The 23,654-nt window shown below is 40.7% G+C and overlaps 1 protein-coding gene across 11 annotated transcripts in view; it reads left to right on the top strand.

Annotated features, from left to right (window-relative positions):
• Positions 1 to 7,323: 7,323 nt before the first annotated feature.
• The window catches only part of LOC135098969 (lymphocyte-specific helicase-like), a 41,785-nt gene continuing 25,454 nt past the window's right edge, over positions 7,324 to 23,654 (top strand). For 4 of the 11 annotated variants that reach the window (XM_064001427.1, XM_064001423.1, XM_064001426.1 and 1 more), the window contains exons 1-2: positions 7,324 to 7,504; positions 23,469 to 23,547. The gene's annotated coding sequence lies outside the window, so the exon portion shown is untranslated. Of the gene's footprint in view, positions 7,505 to 22,975; positions 23,178 to 23,468; positions 23,610 to 23,654 lie in introns of those variants that run through there. The other 7 variants (XM_064001420.1, XM_064001431.1, XM_064001430.1 and 4 more) reach the window with 5 other exon arrangements.

Here is a 23,654-nt window from a genome sequence, read left to right on the forward strand (position 1 = left end):
AAACGGCAATTCGCAATAATTTAGTGAACTTTCTAGAAGTAAATGATTTAATCATTGACTCCCAGCATGGCTCTCGAAACAGACGTTCTTGTCTAACTAATCTGCTTGATTTCTTTAATGATATTTTCACCATGTACGACGAAACAAAGGCAGTAGATATAGTGTATCTAGATTTTTAAAAAAACCTTTTGACAAAGTTCCCCACAAGTGATTACTAGTTAAATTGAAGTCACACGGTATAGATGGAAAACTTCTCAAATGGCTCTGAGAGAAAGCAGCGCGTTGTTTTAAAATGGTAAATTTTCAAACTGGCGAGAAGTTTTAAGTGGTGTACCACAGGGATCTGTGCTCGGCCCTGTTCTTTTGAACAGGGCCGAGCACTGTTCAACAGGATATATATGAAAAGTTTTTTCATATATATTCTAAAATTATTATCATTACTGTGTCCCCATTCTATTCCTTGTCACCACCACCATCACCATAACCAACACCATCGCCATAACCAACACCATCAACACCATCACCACAACCACCACCATCACCACCAACAACTACCACCATCAACATCATCACAACCATCACCACCACCATCACCACCACCTCTCTAGGAACACACACACACACATACACACACACACAATCGTACTGTTGGTTTCCACAAATAATTTTCTCCTCTTTAAGATTGTTAAGACGAGGAGGAGGAGGAGGAGGGGGAGGAGTTGGAGGAGGTGAGATTTTCCTTCATGTGTGATTGTCCTACCATGTGATAACTTTCAATAGAGGAGGAGGAGGATGAGGAGGAGGACGAGGAGGAAGAGAAGGTGGAAGCGTGAAGAGGAGTCAATTAAGGTTTTGTTTACATGGTGAAGTGTGTGTGTGTGTGTGTGTGTGTGTGTGTGTGTGTGTGTGTGTGTGTGTGTGTGTGTGTGTGTGTGTGTGTGTGTGTGTGTGTGTGTGTCGTTGAAGTATTGGACGCGAAATGTTAGGTACTGCAAGAAGAGAAAGAGAAAATTAAATAGGAGGAGGAGGAGGAGGAGGAGGAGGAGGAGGAGGAGGACTTGAAGTGGTGAAACGAAATTCGTAACAAGTTTCCTGTGATACATAACGGAAAGGGAGGAGATAAGGAAGAAGAGGAAGAAGAGGAAGAAGAGGACCAGGAAGAGGAGGAAGAAGAGGAGGATGAAGAAAAAACAATCATTGTAAGAGTAATTAGGATGTAACAGAACACACACACACAAAAAAAAGAATAAAAAACAAGAAAATTACATATCATCAAACCAATTACACACACACACACACACACACACACACACACACACACACACACACACACACACACAAATATAACATTTTCTTACACAACCAGATGTCTTTTGATTACTGCAGGGAGAATGTGCTGTCTTTAGACCTGTTACATGAGAGAGAGAGAGAGAGAGAGAGAGAGAGAGAGAGAGAGAGAGAGAGAGAGAGAGAGAGAGAGAGAGAGAGAGAGAGAGAGAATTACTGTATTTTTTTATATCCTCCTCTTCGCTTCCTGCACTTCCTTCTCCTCCTCCTTTTCCTCCTCCTCTTCCTCCTCCTCCAGTGGCAGTGACGTGTGGCAGCGAACTTTTGATAATGACGCGTGTTTACGAGAAGGAGAGAGGGGTGGAGGGAGGGAGGGGGAGGGGGAGGGAGGGGGGTGGGAGGGAGGAAGAGGGGAGGGAGGAAGGAAGCAAGTCAATCCGTGAGGGACAGAGAGAGGAAAGGAGATAGTCAGGCCTGCAGGGAGAACATAAGAAATAAGGGAAGCTGCAAGAAGCGACCATATACCTACCTATTTCCATCTGTTATCCCCATCCATAAACCTGTCTAATCTTCTCTTAAAGCTCTCTAGTGTCCTAGCACTAACTACATGACAACTGAGTCCGTTCCATTCATCTACCACTCTATTTGAGAACCTTTTTTTTTTCTATTTCCTTCCTAAACCTAAATTTTTCAAACTTGAACCGTTATTTCTTGTTCTACCCTGGTTGCTGATCCTTTTGCTTACATCCTCTTTCTTATAACCCTTATACCACTTAAAGACTTCTATCAGGTCCCCTCTTAACCTACGTCTCTCTAAAGAATGTAAATTTAACAACTTCAACCTCGCCTCGTAAGGAATACTCCTCATCCCCTGTATCCTTTTAGTCATTCTCCTCTGCACTGATTCTAATAGACCTATATCTTTCCTGTAATGTGGGGACCAGAACTGCACAGCGTAGTCTAGATGAGGTCTGACCAGCGCCAACTTTAATGTTACTTCCGGCCTTCTACTTTTAACACTCCTAAAAATGAATCCTAGTACCCTATTTGCCTTGTTTCTGGCTTCTATGCATTTTTTCCCTAGACGGAGTTCAGAGCTAACTATAACTCCTAAATCTTTCTCGTACCCTGTACCTACCAGAGTTTGGGTGTTTAATGTGTACCTATTGTGTGGGTTTCCTCTACCTACGCTAAGCACTTTGCATTTATTGATATTAAATTGCATTTCCCATCTGTCCGTCCATTCATTCATTCTATCTAAATCTGCCTGCAAGGCGATGGCATCCGATTCTGACCTAATTAATCTACCTATCTTTGTGTCATCCGCATATTTACTAACATCACTACTAATTCCACTATCCAAGTCATTGATATATATTAGAAATAACAATGTCCCTAATACTGATCCCTGTGGCACCCAACTAATGACATGACCCCACTCGGATTTCGAGCCGTTTATTACAACTCTTTGTCGTCTGTCACTAAGCCATGACCCTATCCAGCCTAACATCTTCCCATCTATCCCGTGTGCCCTAACCTTTCTCAGGAGCCTTTGATGGGGCACCTTGTCAAATGCTTTACTTGAGTCCAGATATAAGATATCATAACTATCACCATTATCTACTGCCTCGTACACCTTACTGTAAAAACTTAACAAGTTTGTCAGGCAAGACTTCCCCTTCGTGAAGCCATGCTGTGACTGATTTATCAAGTTATGTTTGTCTAAATGTTCCCTAATGTTCCTCGCTATTATTGACTCTAACATTTTACCTACAACTGAAGTTAAGCTGACAGGTCTATAATTAGACGCTAAAGTTTTATCTCCTTTCTTAAAGATGGGTACTACATTAGCCTGCCTCCACATTACTGGTACCTCACCCGACTCCAGTGATTTCCTAAAGACAGAAACTAACGGCTCACTAATAATCTCTTTGCATTCCTTAAGTACTCTGGGATATATTTCATCGGTCCTGGTGTCTTGAACTTTTTTAGCCTATCTATTTCCTGTTCCACTATCTCTCTAGTTATGGAAATATCTGTCAGCTTCTCATTCTCATCTGCTCTAATCATCTGTTCACTATCTGGCATATCCTGCATGTTTTCCTGGGTGAAGACAGTTAAAAAATAATCATTCAGAAGTTTACTAATCTCCTCCCCAGAACTAACCAGCTCCCCATCTGCTGCCTTTAATGGACCTACAGTATCCTTATTCTTCGTCCTGTATACCTGATAAAATCCCTTGGGGTCTGTCTTCGCCTGGCTGGCTACCTTTGTTTCATAATTGTCCTTAGCTTTCCTCGTTAACTTCCTGACTGTTCTAACTTAAAGCTTCTTCACCTGCCCTTAATCTCTTATATATACTTTTCTTACTCCCTATATAATGCTTTAATCTTTTATGGAAGGATTCTTTAGATAAATGGTATTCCTCTTTATTTGGTGGTTATTTCAAGGATTCTCAAGTTTTACACCAGAAGGTCAGTCTGTAAAAGGTCTTACACGTTCATTGACATTATTGCAGTTCCTGTGCATGTGATTTGTTCGTGGAAAGGTCAGATAAGAAATTGATGCTTTCTCTCTCTCTCTCTCTCTCTCTCTCTCTCTCTCTCTCTCTCTCTCTCTCTCTCTCTCTCTCTCTCTCTCTCTCTCTCTCTCTTTCACCCACTTTTCGTTCGTATGAAGTCCATGATGAACTCTCTTCGCGGTTTTATGTTGGTAATCAGTCTTCCGTTCTTTGTGTGTGTGTGTGTGTGTGTGTGTGTGCAGTTATCGCAGTATATGTCTTGAGGTGGTAAGAATTCTTTAACTACAACGTGAGAGAGAGAGAGAGAGAGAGAGAGAGAGAGAGAGAGAGAGAGAGAGAGAGAGAGAGAGAGAGAGAGAGAGAGAGATTATGCATATACTATAGAACAACAGCCATCGCCAGTTTTCTATGTATCAAAATCTGTCGACTACCTGTCTGTTCAAGCCTAACCCGTTACTTGTATCTTATTTATTTATTTATTTTTTTTTCATATATATCTTTATCTGTTTCTCTGTCTCTCCAGCTTCCTTTTGTCGTTCTTAGTTTGAGACTAGCATCTTATCACAGCCAGGAAATTATGCACGAAATCAAACCTACTACTTATTAATAACGTTATTAAGGGATGTACGAAACTTAAGCTTAAACAGGCAGTTTCATTAACTACAAAAATAGAATGCTATTGAAAACGCTATTTAACTGAGAAATAACGTACTGTTTGCCTTGGCCGTGACCTAACTCAGTTCCAGTGAGCCTCTACCGTTCCCTGCTCTTGGTAACCACCACATACAACTCTCAGCAAACGCAGGAGTTGCCTGGAAGATTACTATTGTTAGCCTTGCGTGGGGATTATGTCGCGGTGGTCCTGACAGTAAAATTATATACTGTTTGATTAGGTTTCCACAATACAACAACATGAGATTCCTGCAAAGCTCAGACATGGTGATGTATTAGTATTAGTAATCTCTGCAGTGTCTCGTGTGTGTGCGGCCAAGGTTCATAATTTTGACATCAACTCTCCTCGCTGGAATAATGCATGCAAATCACCTGATCGAAAACTCTTGGAGGCCTTTGAATTTCCTACTTATGTGCTATTAATTTATGATTTGTTAACTTATGGCTATTATGGAAGGCAAATAGTGTGAAAGCAGGAACTAAAACGTTGAAACGTTGAAACGTTGAAATATTAGCATGGTCAAGGAAAATATAGCAAAATGAAAGACGTTATAATATAAACTATAATGGAGCATAAATGAAGATTGGCAGGACATTTTCAAGTTTCCGTGAAGGCAGACACTAAATGAAGCGAGGGACTGACGGACTCAACCCGGAAAAGATTATCGACGCAGTAGTGGGAGACCAGACAAGAAATGGGATAGAATGAAAAGTTCGTAAGCAGAATCTGGCATCGACTGGCGCAGTGCCGCAGCTCACGAAAGACTGAGGTGGTCTTTTTCTCACCAGTTGATTACTTCATAGTCAATTAATAAGCAATGATTACAAAAAGCAGGAATGACCTTTCATGTAAAAAAAAAAAATATGGCTATTCTGGAAAGATGAAACTGGTGCTGTTCAAACTATACATGTTATTAAATGAATACGCGTTTATTTTGTTTTTAATGGTTTCAAATATAGTAACCCGCACTGGAAAGTATATAGATTCAGTACGTAGTCATGGCGCGATTCACTGCCCCCTCACTGGAAAGCTCTGGGTAACGTTCCCCAACCATCCCTTGACAAACACAGCCTGCCAACACCCTAGACAAACCCACCCTGGCCATACCTACACTCTACACTTAGTGCATTAACATAATGCCGCTTAAACTCTCCCCTTTAAACAAACGCACTTGTGAATTGCAGCTTATTTTTTCTGTTATTCTCATATGTAGACCCGATTTGTTTTCCGCAGTAATGAGTGATCACTTTTTCTTGTTCCAGCGAGATTTACCAGAAGGGATAAACAAGACCCACTAATGCCATACTGCTCATTTGCCCTTGATAATAGACTTATTTAAAAGAGTGAAGTCCATCAGCCTTACAAGCATCTGAAGGTCCTTTGCTGCTCGTAATCCTTTGTAATCCTTTATAATCTTGTTCCTACCTTCAGGTACGTGAGCGGCTAAATGTGTTAGTGACCCCCTTGTTAGTCTTCTCCCTGGACTTGCGTCGTCTGCCCTAATGAACACACACACACACACACACACACACACACACACACACACACACACACACACACACACACACACATACACACACAAGAAAAGTATTTACACTAATTTTAGTAATGCTGTCGAGTTTCTTGAGAAGTAAAACGAATATTTGAGCATAAATTCGACTACACACACACACACACACACACACACACACACACAGACATTATTATTATTATTATTATTATTATTATTATTTTTATTATTATTATTACACAGACACACAGAACAAAATTATTTACTGTAACTCCAGTAATGTTGTGGAGTTTCTTGAGAAGTAAAACGAATATTTGAACGTAAATTTCAGCCCAGAAAATTGTTGTCGTTGTTGTGTCGCTCCGTGAGAGAAAATAAAGAGCCCGGGTACTCTACATGTAAACTTTTATGCTACACTTTCTCATCTCCAAAGTAAAACATGCAAAACTTTAATACGTGACTTATTTTAGTCTCATCTCCCTCCTCCTCCTCCTCCTCCTCTCTCCCTGCCTCTCCTTATTACTCCTAGCGCTGTCTCTACCTCCTCCTTCTCTCCTTCCTTCCTTTCTTCATCCTTACCGGAAGGGCCTGATTCTCTCTCTCTCTCTCTCTCTCTCTCTCTCTCTCTCTCTCTCTCTCTCTCTCTCTCTCTCTCTCTCTCTTTCATCCTCTCCTTCTGAAATACAACACCCCATTGCGTGATCCCCTCCCTTCATCCCCTCAGTAGGCACTCCACATTCTCTGTTCCACCTCCTTCAGTGCCACCCCCCTTCATCTTCCACCCAGTGTCGCAGTTCAGAAGTTACCATGTATATGTCACTGTACACTTTGACACTTCCCTCGACGTGTCCTCTGTTACAGTGTCCCTCGTGCGTTCCAGAGCGTTAGGGTTCGGTGATATATAAAGTAAGAAGAGCATCGCCTTTTGCCGTGATTCTTCTGGAGTCTGGGCCGTAACTCGCCCTCTCAAAAAGCTTAATTTAAGAGGCATTTTTCCCCAGACGAAAGCCGCTCATGAGACAACATTTGTGAGCAGGCGCAGTGTTCGCGCAAAGGTATGAATGACGGGAGGAACACAATGGTGGGACGCGACGCACTTCTGCCGTGTGGTGTCGCGAGCCTCGTGTTGGCGAGAGAGGCTGACGTGAAGGGAGGTGAGGTGGAGGCGTCAGAGAGGGAGGATAATGAAGGCCAGGAAGAGAGAGAGAGAGAGAGAGAGAGAGAGAGAGAGAGAGAGAGAGAGAGAGAGAGAGAGAGAGAGAGAGAGAGAGAGAGAGAGAGAGGTTAGAAATTAAAAACGAGCGACACCACTTTTTTTTCAGGAGAGTTGGTGTTCTCCAAACCCAACGATGTATCCTGAGGGACTCCACTCCGGCACACTTTCATCTCGCCTCTCATTCCTGGAACTTTAATCAGTGAAGAACCTCGGGTGGAGACAAACTTGTCCTCTAACCTTAATTAAGAAGCACTCCCACTGACCTGGCCCTCGTTGTGTGTGTGTGCCCTGTCTGAGGTGATGTAAATGTGCAGCTTTGTTATAGTTGTTTTACAATAACCTTCAACTAACGCTCTTCCTCTTCCTCCTCCTCCTCCTCCTCGCTCTTCTCTCTTCTTCCTCCTTTCCATCATCAGTAATTTCCATCCATCCACCCTTCACTCAGTTATATCCTTTCCCCTGTTCACTTGCTCTCACTTCCTCCTCCTCTTCCCTCTCCCTGCCTCTCTCTGACTCCTTTCTCACACCTCGGAAGCTGATGAAAAAGAAAGGGTAGGGGGACTGAGGGCTCTGAAGTGGGGCTTTGTTTTACTTCTCCCTTAAACAAGCAAACATTCCTGCGCTCTTCTTCCTTCCTTCCTTCCTTCCTTGTCTGTCCTGTTTGCTTATCTGTCTATCTGTCCTGCCTCTTCTGCTGACCTGTCTGTCTACCTCTCCTTACTCTTCTGTTTGTATGTTTGTATGTGTATCTTTTAGTGTTTTGTTTGTTTATGTCGTAGTCTGTTTGTTTTACTGTCTCCTATTGATAAAGTTAATGTCTTTATACCTGTCTGTCTGTCTGTCTGTCTGTCTGTCTGTCTGTCTGTCTGTCTATTTTCCTTTTGGAGTAATTTTTGATGTGTGTGCTTTTTGTCTGTTTGTCTGTCTGTCAAGTAACTAGCTAATCAACTCTCTCTCTCTCTCTCTCTCTCTCTCTCTCTCTCTCTCTCTCTCTCTCTCTCTCTCTCTCTCTCTCTCTCTCTCTCACGTCTCCAGTTTCTGAAACGCCTCTACTAGTACACAGGAAAAAATACAGCAACACATACTCACACACATAAAAAGAAATATGTACGTATTTCTTGCATGAGAGTTTCTATAATGTTTCCAGTGGAGTGTGGGTGGCAGGGAAAGGAAGGAGTGAGGTGGTAGTGAGAGTGAATAGTAATCATGGGCACGTTGTTTTTTCCCCTTGTTTCCCTTTCATCGTCTGTAGGAGGAGTGTAAGGAGGGAGAACTCAAACGTTAAGAGAGAAGCAACGATGGAAGGAGGAAAGGAAAGTAAGAAAGAAAGGGAATATAAAAGAAAGAATAAAATAAACAAAGGGTAAAGGAGGGAAATTGGCAGCAAGGAAGGAAAGAAGGAGCAGTGGGTGGAAGAGAAGGGAAGGTAAGGGAAAGAAGAGTGGAGGAAGGGAGAATATGAATAAATAATGGATAAAAATCTAATGGAGAGAATCAGAACTGTGGAGAGGAAGGGGTGAAATGGAAATAGAGGAGGAGGAAAGTGAATATGGAGAGATGATAGAAATGAAAAAAAAAAATAAGAGGAGAGAATAAGTAATGCTGAGAGAGAGAGAGAGAGAGAGAGAGAGAGAGAGAGAGAGAGAGAGAGAGAGAGAGAGAGAGAGAGAGAGAGCAGCATCAAGCAGTCATCCCAACCTCTGCCTACCCAAGTCTGTCTAATCTAAGTTTTATGCAATGCGCCACTCTCGTGTGTTACAACATTAGCATCCCGGCGGTGCGGAAATGACGGAGCGAGGCGGGAACAAATGACAAGGCAACGCAACGCCCGGCTTCGTAATACCCTCTTCCGTGCAACACTTCGTCAAATTAAACCCAAATGAAACATCATCATGCATCTCTCTGAGTATTGCCTTCTTTTTTTTTTTTTGTTTATCCTCCCCATAATGACCCGAATAATTACGTAATGGAATTGGTAGGACTCGAGAGCAAACAGGGACCAAGGGATGCAATTAGACTACAGTTCTGTATGACGAGGGGAGGAAGGGAAAGAGGGCGAGGAGGGTAGGTAGAGGGAGGGAGATAGAGAGATGGGGAAAGACACTGAGAAGAAAGACAATAATGAAAGACAATAATTAAATGTTAACACAGTGGCGCAGCTTGTATGAAAGGGACTCTCTCTCTCTCTCTCTCTCTCTCTCTCTCTCAGATACTAAATCATATATAGAACATTAAAGTTCAAGGAAAAACGTTAAATGTTCATCAGTCACTTATATTAGCGAGTATACTATTACAAAACTGACATAATTAATCTACAGACCTTTTTTTCTTTCTGGCAGGTAAATATGCGGGTGAATGTTCCATATGAGCCAAGCATAACCTGCCTGCGAGTGATGTCTATGTAACAAAAATAATGGTATATAAAATAACCGATAGAACTATAATGCCAACCATATCTCTGGCAAACCATTCATCTAAAACTCTCACAAATATTAAGGAACTATCCAGCATAACTTGGAACAGACGAAATATCAGAAACATCTATGGTTGATCCAGATTTATGAGAATGAGCGTGTTTTAGAGCGCTTGGATTGCTCGTGAATAAATAACATACAGGTAAAAAGGAGGTGGCAGGGATCAAACCCATGACAGGACACTCAAGGCTCACGGTTCTTTGTAACTCGAGCCATAACAATCTGATACAGTCTGACTTACTGACTGTCACTGGGTATGAGCTGTGGCTGTATGCTATAAACTCGTAGCTTTTGTCTTGAAGTCCATCTAAGAGAGAAAAGTGTCGGCGCAAAACATCAATTTGTGTAAATCGATGAATTTCAACATAATGATCAGTGAATATTGAGCATCACTACACGACTTCATACTTAGAACTTTTCGGAATCACTACAGACTGGATTTTAGCAGCGCCTTTAAAGTGTAACGCAGTACATCATTAAAATAATACTTTTTTTTTTTTCCAAAGACAGTGATGGGCGTGGCAATTACTTCTTTCAAGGTTACGAAACAATGGAGACAGCACATGGCGGCGTGCTGGCCCTGAACTGCCGCCTTGCACGATGCCTCTACTTAATCACACACATAAGAATAGGGATCCTGAAACAAATAAAAGACTTGAGCTGTGTTCCTCAAGCGTATGTACAAAACTACATTAATTTGATTTATATGTGGCTATTTGTTCAAACGAGTGAGAAAATTGTGTATTCAATATTTCTTAGTGGAAGATACAGTGTAGAGGCTTAGGCGTCAGTAGTAGCGCCCATTATCGTGTATATTTTGGGATTATTTTACAAATACTGGATCAAGTAAAGTATTTGTTATTGCCGAATTACCACGGAGCTTTGAAAAATTAAAAACTCACCATTGTTTATAAAAGAATACTGTGAAGCGTGCAAATCTTCGAATTTTGGAAATCACACACACACACACACACACACACACACACACACACACACACACACACACACACACACACACATATACACACACACATACACACACACACACACACACACACACACACACACACACACACACACACACACACACACACACACACACACACACACACATATACACACACACACACACACACACACACACACACACACACACACACACACACACACACACACACACACACACACACACACACACACACATATACACACACACACACACACACACACACACACACACACACATATACACACACATATACACACACACACACACACACACACACACATATACACACACACACACACACACACACACACACACACACACACACACACACACACACACACACACACACACACACACATATACACACACATATACACACACACACACACACACACACACACACACACATATACACACACACACATATACACACACACACACACACACACACACACACACACACACACACACACACACACACACACACACACACACACACACACACACACACACACACACACACACATATACACACACACACATATACACACACACACACACACACACACACACACACACACACACACACACACACACACACACACACACACACACAGAGTAGCTGAACCACTAATAGCATTATAAATTTTCATAAGCTTGTATAAAGAGCAACATGATTAATACCAGCAACTGATAGCGGCGGTCGTTTATGTGAAGGATGTGGTGGCGTGAGGCTCAAAGGTCGTGGCTTGATACTAATAAGCATTCCGAAATGAACATGATATCTGGTGCGGCGATGACGTCGTGGGGAATGTGGTGGTGTGATAACTTCTCATTATCTTCTCTTGCCTTCAGTAACATTAACAACTTCCTCATTCTGGACTTCCCGATTTACCAGTGACGTCAGGGAGCTGTCATAATTAAGCCCAGTCGTGGCCTTCAGAGCATTAAGTACAGTCGTGGCCTTCAGAGCATTAAGTACAGTCGTGGCCTTCAGAGCATTAAGTACAGTCGTGGCCTTCAGAGCATTAAGTACAGTCGTGGCCTTCAGAGCATTAAGTACAGTCGTGGCCTTCAGAGCATTAAGTACAGTCGTGGCCTTCAGAGCATTAAGTACAGTCGTGGCCTTCAGAGCATTAAGTACAGTCGTGGCCTTCAGAGCATTAAGTACAGTCGTGGCCTTCAGAGCATTAAGTACAGTCGTGGCCTTCAGAGCATTAAGTACAGTCGTGGCCTTCAGAGCATTAAGTACAGTCGTGGCCTTCAGAGCATTAAGTACAGTCGTGGCCTTCAGAGCATTAAGTTTGCTGACTCGATCACCGTGCAAACTTTTTGATGAAACTGACGTAACTTTTTTTTCTTTTTACTTTACAACGAAGTAGAATCAAACGATATATAAATGCAGATTTACAGTAAAAGCTGTTTAATGCTCACTCAAACTTTATGACAAAGAAATGCAAATAACAAAATATATGGAGACAATAAATAAGAAAACTTCATTCATCTTTGTGTCATAAGACAAGAAGAAAAAAAGAAATCTCGTTCTATTTTCTTATTTACAAAGATATAACACACACACACACACACACACACACACACACACACACACACACAGATGAATAGACGGTAATTACACATCAGTCAGCTTCTATACGAACAGGATATTCTTTCAGAACGAAAAAGAATCTTAAACATCCACCTCTTTTTCTCAGAGATTCGAAGGCTGACATGAGGCGAAAGAGATCCAGCATAACAAACTTCTTCCTCGTGATTTATTCCAGACTCATGACAGCGCTGAGCCATTGGGAGTGGCGTGGGTGTGAAGCTAAATGAAATGCTTTCGACTTTGTTTCTCATTTTATATTAGAGTGGAGAGGGTGAGTCCGTACTTGTCGCTGTTTGGCATTTTATATCACTCGTCGGGTGGGTAAGGCAGTGAAGAGTCATCTCTGTAAGGGAGAGCAACGTGTTTGCTTTTATTTTATTAACCAAGATATCGTAAAAAAAAAAAAAAAAAAGACGGTAGTGCAGACGGATACAAAAATGGAAAAATAAAATAAAAAGTTCTGTAGGAATGACCTTTAATGGGCAGGCAACCGACAGATGAGTGAAGAAGGTCAGGAGAAGAATTTATCCACCACTGAAATCGTAAAAAAAAAAAAATGACAATAGTGATGAAATTTCAATCTTAACCAGTCACTTTATCACCGGATTAAGAGATTTCAAATTGACTCCTTGCCACCACAACCTCTTGAATAACATCGCAGAGAGTATTCATATCACTGGTGCCTTCTGGGTGATGAAATTATGAAAGGATACGTGGCGATGTGATATGAAGAGGTGAGCCTGAAGAGGTTTTGCTGCCTCACTCCTTCACTTATCCAATGATCTTGTCCGTCCGGCTGATGTTCTATAATTCCTGCGACTGGTCAAGCCCACACCCTTCCACTTTACCCTATTTAATGTTGAAAAGAACTACAACAACGACAGGGGATGAAAAGGCCGATGATGTGGAGGACGATACAATGAATAACAAAATCATACATATCGGAATGAGACAAACAACTCCAATCCAACGGAAGGAATTACAAAAGGAGGAAGAATTGATGTTGAAAATAACGTAGAAGAGCAACGATAAGCGGTGAAAACGACGATGAAAAGGACGATACAATGAATAACAATGAATACGTGTCGGAATGATGTAAACTACTCTACGTAATCCAAAGGAAAGAATTACAAAAGGTGGAAGAATTAATGGGATCTGCCCCTCAGCGTTCACAAATGGCAAATCTACCACACGAACACAACAAACAACATGAAGAAAAATGAATATAGATTATGTTAAGAGGAACCCTGACCGCGCACCTCACATACACCACCACCTCAAGTGTTATTTATAGCCAATGGCAGTCTTAAATTATCTCAGCGGGCAACACGAGGAAGTAATATATTCGCTTACATATTTCCCTTTCTATAACAAATAACACCTTCGAGAGGAGGAGGGAGTGTGAACCATCTCTTGACCTATAAATTCAAACCCATTTAATTTACGTGGAGGAAGCGTGTCAATTTTTGTGTTTATATAATAGTGTATAGTCTGATCAAATATGTAAAGCGGTTCCAAGCTGTATTGTGCTGTTTAGATATAAAAAAAAGTTAAGCGTTTACCAAGATAAAGATATCAAGTGAATGAACCAACGGATGAAAGAAAGAATGAATGAATGAACGAATAAGTAAATTAGTAAATAAATACATAAAAAAAAACTCGAATAAAAATAAAAAAAAAAATCAAGTTAAAAGCAGATAAATATATAGATAAAAACAATGAACTAAGTTAAACTAAAAAGTTATGAAATAAGTTTTATAGAGACTTGTCATTATCAGCCTATACGTCATTATTATCATCATCATCATTTGGTTACTACACTTGCTGAAAGACTATCAACTAAATAGAAATAAAATATATAAAGATTCATTACACTCAATCTCTGCAATTTAATATAAGGCATAAAGGACGACAATGTTAAGCAAATCTAATCAACAAAATTGGTAGGGGGGAGATATTAATGAAAGACAGAAAACTATGAATACCGGAGAGACGAAGACAGAAGGTGGAGAGAGCGATAGAGAAGTGTTGTAACAAGTTTTCGGGAGATAAGGAACTGTCACAGAGAGGCCTGAATCCTAAAATACTGAAGATAACACTGCAACAGGTGGTTATGGGCACCATGTGGGAGTCTGTAGAGGATCACAGAGTTGTGTAAAGGAAGTGAGGTGAATGTTTTGAAGGGCTATTAACCAAAACAACGAGAACAGCAACAACAGACAGAGTTAGCAAGTAAAGAAAAAGAAAATATTGTGGTATTCATATGAGGTAAGTACAGAGATTCTTGGGGGAAATGGAGAGTGGAAAATTATCTCGCATTGAATTGGTCTTTACTTTTTTTTTTCTTTCTTTCTTTTGGCTTGCCTTTCTCAAAATATTTTCTTTCTTGGGTGCAGCTTGATATATACCAGAAGCAGATTGTTGTGCATATAAATATATTTGTTAGTTTTTTTTCTTTTTTTTTTTTTACAGATTTACATATTACTTTGCCTTTTTTTTTTTTTTTTTTAAGATTTAGCAAAGTTTATTTTACATACCCAAATCTTTAATCCTGTACCTTATTTTTTTTCTTGTACCTAATTTATGTAAAAGTCTCTCTCTCTCTCTCTCTCTCTCTCTCTCTCTCTCTCTCTCTCTCTCTCTCTCTCTCTCTCTCTCTCTCTCTCTCTCTCCTTTCTCTTCTTCTCTTTTCTTTTCTTCTCTTCTCTTTTCCTTTCTAATTTCCCACGTGTCTCTTCTCCAAGTGTTATCTCGTTCTTCTAATTTCGCGGAGGAAATTGCTGCACTTTTTTTTTTCTTTTTTCATCCTTATCTTTTCCTTGCTTCCATTTCCGCCTTCTCCCTCGCCACCATTTACCCATCACTTGTTTTACCACCACCGCCACTGCCACCGCCACTGCCACCGCCACCGCCACCGCCACTGTCGTCTCCACCATCCTTAAACATGGGTACGCTGGGTGTCAGAGCGCCTGTCTGTCTGTCTGTCTGTCTGTCTGGACCTGAATCTCATTATCTTGTTAGCTTTCCTCTCCTGCGATCATTATTTACCGCCGGCGTTCCCTCTATCAGTTCGTAAAGGGACCCGAAGAGAGATTGGATGCCACCAGCTTGCTTTTCTTTCCTCTTTTTTTTATTTTTATTTTTTTTATTTAAGGGATGTCACTTTTTTTCCATTTCCCTGTATTACATGGTGCAAGTTTCCATTTGCCTTTTAAATGAGACAAGGCCCCAGTTTGCAGTGGGCATTGCTGCGTACAGTGCCATCTGGGATATTAATCCTTTCACTGCTAGGCAAATACTTTTCTGTATCCGTCTACAACTTTTTAGATACTTTCTTATGTACTACATTTTCTTAAATTACCCTCCACACACTCTTTCCTTCTTTCTGTATGCATTTTGTACAATGTTTTCAATCTTAACAAACGAAGATCTTATCAGTGAAAGAGTTAACAAACTGCGCTGCTGACACAAAACGCAATTTTTGGGCCAGAAGGGCACAATCAAGAGGATATCGGCGCCCTAAGCATGCCTTGCACTTAGAATATAGTTTTTTTTTTTTTTCTGATAGTCAAAGTTTTTTGAGTTTCGTTACTTTTCAGTTAGGGTTATCGACCTTTCTGCTTTGAATGGTTTTAGTTTCATCACTTAACTCAACCTCATTACTGGAAAAAAAAAGAAAAAAACATGAGACAGACAAGCAGGTAGACAGACAAGGAGACAGACAAAGAAACAGAGAGACAGACAGACTTAGTTCTTAGTAATATCAACAACACGTGTTTCATTTGTGTTCTTCTTGTCTCGATATCACGACTTTCCTTCATTTGTTTTATTTTCACATGCCAGGAATTTTCTTACATTTTCTAACTTGGGTACTTGTCTTTTTTTTCATATTCACGAACATTTTCTTTTCCCTTTTTTCCTCCCCTGTGTGCTGGACGTACCTATAAAAGTCTGCTCTGGACTCTTGCCCTCAGCATCCTCAGGTGGTTCGGGCGTGGAATGGAGTGTTCCCGTCATCCTCACTGAGCTAGTTACCTTCACGTTACCTTGGCATTGGGAAAGTATGTATGTATATTCAGTGTCTTTTTATGTCCTTTTTTAATACAGGTATTGTTCCCATCCTTCAGTTTGTCAATCATTCCTTGTTTTCTTATGTCGTATTGTGAAAGAGTGTTTGTAGTACTCGTATATTTACTTTTTCCGTGTTTTTAAGGGTTTTTTCTTGGTTTCCTTCATCCTCCCCTGTGTATTCAGCATCTTTCTCCTTCTTTTTGAAGTATGAGTATTGTTCCCGTCATCCTTCAGTTTGTCATTGGTTCTTTCTTGTTGTTCTGTTTTATTGTCAATGAGTGGATGTATTTCTCGTATATTCACCTGTTTTATTTCATGTTTTTTTTTTTTTTTCGTTTCGTTCAACCTTTCCTAGTTCGTGTGTGTGTGTGTGTGTGTGTGTGTGTGTGGGCGGGGGAGAAAATACGGATTAGAAAACATTCTTAGTTCCTGCTTTTATATATATATATATATATATATATATATATATATATATATATATATATATATATATATATATATATATATATATGTATATATATATATATATTTTGCATTTCCTTCATCTTCTCTCAGTTAAAATAGTTTCCCTGCCATTTTTTTTCTTAGCAGAAGAAAAATTTTAAAAATCTCAAAAAACTCTTCTCAGTTCTTCCTTTTTAGTACATAATTTTTATTTTTCTTTATCATCTTCCAGTTTAAATTGTGCCTGCCCATTTCTCTTGTTAGTGGGAAAAAAACACATCGAAAATGTGGAAATATCTTTTTAGGTTTTTGTTTCTAAGAACGTAAGTCTTGGTGAACTGTTCTTTTGTCTCTCTGGATTCAGTAAGTACCGTTGTCTCCAGCTCATATGTTCTCCTTTCTGATTAAATTTCTTTTTCTTTTCTTTCCTGTTCTTGTTTTTCATCCTCCTGGCTTTTTTTTCCGTTTTCTTTTACTCCTCCTCCTCCACCTCCTCCTCCTCCACCTCCTCCTCCTCCTCCTCCTCCTCCTCCTCCTCCTCCTCCTCCTCCTCCTCACATTTGCTCCCTCTGCCTTCCCACAGCCCCGAACTAAGTCTTCTTTCATGTATGTGTTTGAAAATGTGTGTGTGTGTGTGTGTGTTGTAGGCGAGGCCAGACGCCTTCATCCCTTTTCCTTCATGTTTTCCATCTTAGTGTCGTCGTGCGAACAAGAGAGAGAGAGAGAGAGAGAGAGAGAGAGAGAGAGAGAGAGAGAGAGAGAGAGAGAGAGAGAGAATCCCTTTCATTGTTATTTTTCTGGCCTTGATAAGGAACTTCTTGCCTCACATTTTCTCCCACATACACTTGTTATACTCCAGAAGGAAATATGTGTTCTCTCGCACCACACAGTTGTCTCCACTCGCCCACACACTTTGGAACGAACCGCGTGTCCTTGAAAAGAATCCTCAGTTTTTAAGCTTGATTCATATGTTTCGATGTGAAGGTGTTAACACTCCACTAAAACTTTGAGCAACAGATACTTATTGCGTCACTAAGATACTTCACCCACTGATCACTCCCTCCCGCGTGAGTTTGGTGGCGTGGCTTTTGGGGGATTGAGCTTGATGGTCTTCACTTTTTTGATCCCTGGCCTGAATTTGGGTCCATGACGAGGCAGACAGTTCCTAGCCAGGAAGTGTTGGGTAACATGGAGTTAATATATGGATAATCGTATGTTGGCAGAAGATAAAAACAAATCCAATGTTACGGCAGTGTGTAAAAAAAAAAAAAAATGAAAACTGTCAATTAAAAGAAGCAGAAATAATTGATAATAGTATGATAGAAGATAGAAAGAGACGTAGAGTGAAAAAAAATAATATAGTTAAAAGAAGCAGAAATTATGGATAATCTTATGAGAGAAGAAAATAAACAGAGATGCAACATTACGACGCAGAGTAAAAAAAAAAAAAAAATTGTAGACAGTTAATTAAAAGAAGTACAAATCATTGATAACCGTATAACTATATAAGATAAAAAAATGAGATGCCACATTACGAAGGCGAGTGAGGATTTACAGTCCGTCAGTTTAAAGAGAAGAGTTAATGAAATGAAAAGCTTTTGACTCGCCCAAGAGATGCCTGGGAAAGCCTGCAGAGATGAAAGTTATAGTGACTGGTGACGCAGTTTTTCCTTTGCTCCAGATATTGAATCTTTACTAACCGGAAAAAAAAATAAACAAATAAATAAATAAATAAGGCACCGGAAATATTTACCATGGCGAGATGCAACTTAAATACTCATGAAATTGAACTATTTTTGCACTACTTATCCACGACACACACACACACACACACACACACACACACACACACACACACACACACACACACACACACACACACACACACACACACACACACACACACACACACACACACACACATTCGCGCATCACAAACATTCACTAAACAACTGTCCCACACACTTACTTTCTCCCTCCCTCTCTTTCCCATCCTCTCCCTCCCTTCCGTACAGATTAATCCCTCGAAATAGAAAAGAAAGAAATGAAGCGACAATTTATAATGATGTAATGTTATTTTCCTCATTATCAGCGAGTGGAATTAATTACTGTCGAGCACCACGTATTCACAACGCCGCCCAGATCCACTTGTAGCGTAATTCATGAACAAGACAAGCGCGCAAAAATGTAAATTGAATTCCATTACGCGAGGATTCTTTTACACTTTATTTTTATCATATACTTCCCCTTCCTTGTCTGTTTCCTTCCCTCCATCCCTCTTCTCTCTCCCTCTCTCCCTCTCTTTTTCTTCGTCCCTTTATTCAATACTTCATAAAGCGTCTTAATATTTTCTTCTCCAGCTTTCCTCCTTCTTTTCTCACCACACACTTCTCGCTTCACTTTTTTTTCCCCCTCACTCCTCCGCTCTTCTTAGTGGTGTGTGGGGGAGGCTTAAAGTTCTCCTGGGAAGTCTAAATATCACAGTTACCCTCCCTAATTACCCCAGTTTTCTCTTGACCCTCGACCCCATTTTCTTTCCCGGCACCCACCCTGATATTTCTTCTCTTTTTTCGTTATTATTCTTTCCCTCAAGACGTAAAAGATGAAGTGAAGGGAGGCAGCTGAGGGGGCTTGGCTTAATACAGTGTTAAGGTGTGTGTGTGTGTGAGTGTGTTAAAGGAGATAATGTTATGCACTCTTGCTTTCCCTCCTGAGATGCAAAACGGCAATTCTAGAACGAAGGGTGATAACAGAAAACATGAAGCAAACCAATACAAAGAGAGTAAATAGAGAGGGGAGAGTTGCAGCTTCCCTACTCGCCCTCTGTAATCGCATTATGGCGCACACTGTAGTGATTTTTGTTCATCCTAAGCCTGTATCGTCTGCAGTGTTCTATGTTCGGTATGATGGTTTATTTCTCAGTGGTATGGATGGTTGGCCTCCTTTCGCAGTGGCCCAGCATGAAAAATCGTAGTTTGTCTCAGCATGTGAGTGATCTCTGGCCTGTATCGCCCGCAAGTTTCAATATTCAACTTGATGGATTATATTTCTCAGTGACATGGATGGTGGCGTGAATGGAGTTGCTGACTAGGCAGTGGTTTTGTGTGTGTGTGTGTGTGTATGTGTGTGTATGTGAGAGAGAGAGAGAGAGAGAGAGAGAGAGAGAGAGAGAGAGAGAGAGAGAGAGAGAGAGAGAGAGAGAGAGAGTGCTAACAAAGTGCTGGCAAAGGATGCAGGGTGAGGTCAGGTCAGGGACGGAGTTCAGAGAGATAAGGCAGGATGAGGGAGGTGAGGTGAGGCTCCAGAAAGGAGGAGGAAAGAGGAAGGGGGGAGATAGGTGTGAGTATGTTGGAATGTCAGGTCATGCTGAAATGAGAGAGGTAAGGTCGAGGCGAGTTGATGAGGGAGGGGAGAGGATGGTAGGGAACGAGATGAGGGGATTAGGTGAAGTAAATGTAGATGAATTGTATAAATATTTCGTAGATAAAGTTCATACAGGTCAGTTAGCAAATATCCCGCATAAAACAATAAGATCACAAAAAAATTACCCTAAATGGATGACTGCTAGGTTAAAGCATTATATAGGGCGTAAGAGAAGTATATATAAGAGATTAAAGGCAGGTGAGGAAGTTTTAAGGACACAGTATAATGAATTAGTTAGAACAGTCAGGAAGTTAACGAGGAAAGCTAAGGACAATTATGAATTAAAGGTAGCCAGCCAGGCGAAGACGGACCCCAAGGGATTTTATCAGGTATACAGGACGAAGAATAAGGATACTGTAGGTCCATTAAAGGCAGCAGATGGGGAGCTGGTTAGTTCTGGGGAGGAGATTAGTAAACTTCTGAATGATTATTTTTTAACTGTCTTCAGTCAGGAAAACATGCACGATATGCCAGATAGTGAACAGGTGTTTAGAGCAGATGAGTATGAGAAGCTGACGGATATTTCCATAACTAGGGAGATAGTGGAGCAGGAGATAGATAGGTTAAAAAAGTTCAAGTCGCCAGGACCTGATGAAATATATCCCAGAGTACTTAAGGAATGTAAAGAGATTATTAGTGAGCCGTTAGTTTCTGTCTTTAGGAAATCACTGGAGTCGGGTGAGGTACCAGTAATGTGGAGGCAGGCTAATGTAGTACCCATCTTTAAGAAAGGGGATAAAACTTTAGCGTCTAATTATAGACCTGTCAGCTTAACTTCAGTTGTAGGTAAAATGTTAGAGTCAATAATAGCCAGGAACATTAGGGAACATTTAGACAAACATAACACAGCATGGCTTCACGAAGGGGAAGTCTTGCCTGACAAACTTGTTAAGTTTTTACAGTAAGGTGTACGAGGCAGTAGATAATGGTGATAGTTATGATATCTTATATCTGGACTTTAGTAAAGCATTCGACAAGGTGCCCCATCAAAGGCTCCTGAGAAAGGTTAGGGCGCACGGGATAGATGGGAAGGTGTTAGGTTGGATAGGGTCATGGCTTGGTAACAGGCGACAGAGAGTGCTAATAAACGGCTCGAAATCCGAGTGGGGTCATGTCATTAGTGGGGTGCCACAGGGATCAGTATTAGGGCCATTATTATTTCTAATATATATCAATGACTTGGATAGTGGAATTAGTAGCGATGTTAGTAAATTTGCGGATGACACAAAGATAGGTAGATTAATTAGGTCAGAAGCGGATGCCATCGCCTTGCAGACAGACTTAGATAGAATGAATGAATGGACGGATAGATGGCAAATGCAATTTAATATCAATAAATGCAAAGTGCTTAGCGTAGGTAGAGGAAACCCACACAATAGGTACACATTAAACACCCAAACTCTGGTAGGTACAGGGTACGAGAAAGATTTAGGAGTTATAGTTAGCTCTGAACTCCGTCTAGGGAAACAATGCATAGAAGCCAGAAACAAGGCAAATAGGGTACTAGGATTCATTTTTAGGAGTGTTAAAAGTAGAAGGCCGGAAGTAATATTAAAGTTATACTTGGCGCTGGTCAGACCTCATCTAGACTACGCTGTGCAGTTCTGGTCCCCACATTACAGGAAAGATATAGGTCTATTAGAATCAGTACAGAGGAGAATGACTAAAAGGATACAGGGGATGAGGAGTATTCCTTACGAAGCGAGGTTGAAGCGGTTAAATTTACATTCTCTAGAGAGACGTAGGTTAAGAGGGGACCTGATAGAAGTCTTTAAGTGGTATAAGGGTTATAACAAGGGAGATGTAAGCAAAATTCTTAGGATCAGCAACCAGGGTAGAACAAGAAATAACGGGTTCAAGCTTGAAAAATTTAGGTTTAGGAAGGAGATAGGAAAAAATTGGTTCTCAAATAGAGTGGTAGATGAGTGGAACGGACTCAGTAATCATGTAGTTAGTGCTAGGACACTAGAGAGCTTTAAGAGAAGATTAGACAAGTGTATGGATGGGGATAACAGATGGAAATAGGTAGGTGTGTTTCATACAGGGACTGCCACGTGTAAGCCTGGTCGCTTCTTGCAGCTTCCCTTATTTCTTATGCTCTTATGTTCTTATGAGAGAGAGAGAGAGAGAGAGAGAGAGAGAGAGAGAGAGAGAGAGAGAGAGAGAGAGTCGGTTAGTCAGGCAGAAAGATAGATAAAAGATAAAGAAAGTGAGAAGGAACTAAGAAAGTCAGTCTATCAGTTAGAAAGATTAATAAGACATACATAAAGTGAGAACGAAGTGACAACGAACAAAGAAAGGCGGTCAGTCAGTCAGAAAGACGTATTAAACGTACAGAATGTGGAAACGAATCAAGAGGCAGGAGGCCAGTCAGTCATTCAGAAAGATAGAAAACGTACAGAAGCTTAAAACTAAAACTCCGTAGTGCCTCCTCATAGTGAAGTTGTCTGGTGCTCGGGGCGTATAACCTCGGCCGGTGAGAGAAACACAACCACCGCGATACAGTTTCCCATCCTTAATTAGTTTAGTGTGTTACATTTCATAGCCATTGTGGGGAGGCTGATGCACGCGTCCATGCCGTCACTCTTACCGGAAAAATACTGGAGCTTTAAACACACACACAACGAAGTATGTCCTGTATAACTACTACTACCTACACCACAAGCTGAACTGTAGAATAATGTAGGGTCATTTTTGAACAGGGAAGACAGAGGAACGTAGCAATCTCCTGAGAAATTCCGCTCGAAGCTCTTCATTGAACCAGAATAGCTCCCGTCAGGAAAGTGAAGCCTGGTAGTGGATGTGATGAAGCACTGTTACATCAAAGAGAAACGAAAATAGATTTTATGATAACAGGCAATGAAGGACTCGGTGAAAAATAAAAGTGCTATTGACGGAGTAAGTGCAGAAAACGGCCGTCGTGGTATTAGACAAAGGCAAAGAGTGAGTGTTAAAAATAAACTTTTTTTTTATTATGTACATTAATAGAAAGTAAATAGGAAGTAAGAAGTACATGATATCTACAGTGGTCATAGAATTGATGCGGGATAGTGAACTGTCATTACGTGTATGTGATTTTTTTTTTTTTTCTTGTGTGTGTGTAAGTGAAAATAAGTCAGTTTTATTTCAGAAAGACAAACCAGAAGTTATACCCAAAATAAACTCAGGTATTTTCACCGAGAGTAACAAACGGAAAGGCTGAATCACTAACAAACAAATAAATTAATCCCTCAGGCTTCACAAAGTGCTTCGAAACTCGTCCAGAACCAGAGGCAGTGAACACAGACTCGATGAACCCTTGTCGGCCATGCAGGTGACCACTGGGACTGTGCCGCGTGTTTGTTTGCATGTTTGTTGGCCTGCACGATTAATGAGGCATAAAAAAAGATAATTTTTTTTCGCCAAACTGTTGATACTGAG

This window comes from Scylla paramamosain, unplaced genomic scaffold (assembly GCF_035594125.1).
Source record: "Scylla paramamosain isolate STU-SP2022 unplaced genomic scaffold, ASM3559412v1 Contig96, whole genome shotgun sequence".
In the NCBI taxonomy this organism is placed as follows: Eukaryota; Metazoa; Arthropoda; class Malacostraca; order Decapoda; family Portunidae; genus Scylla; species Scylla paramamosain.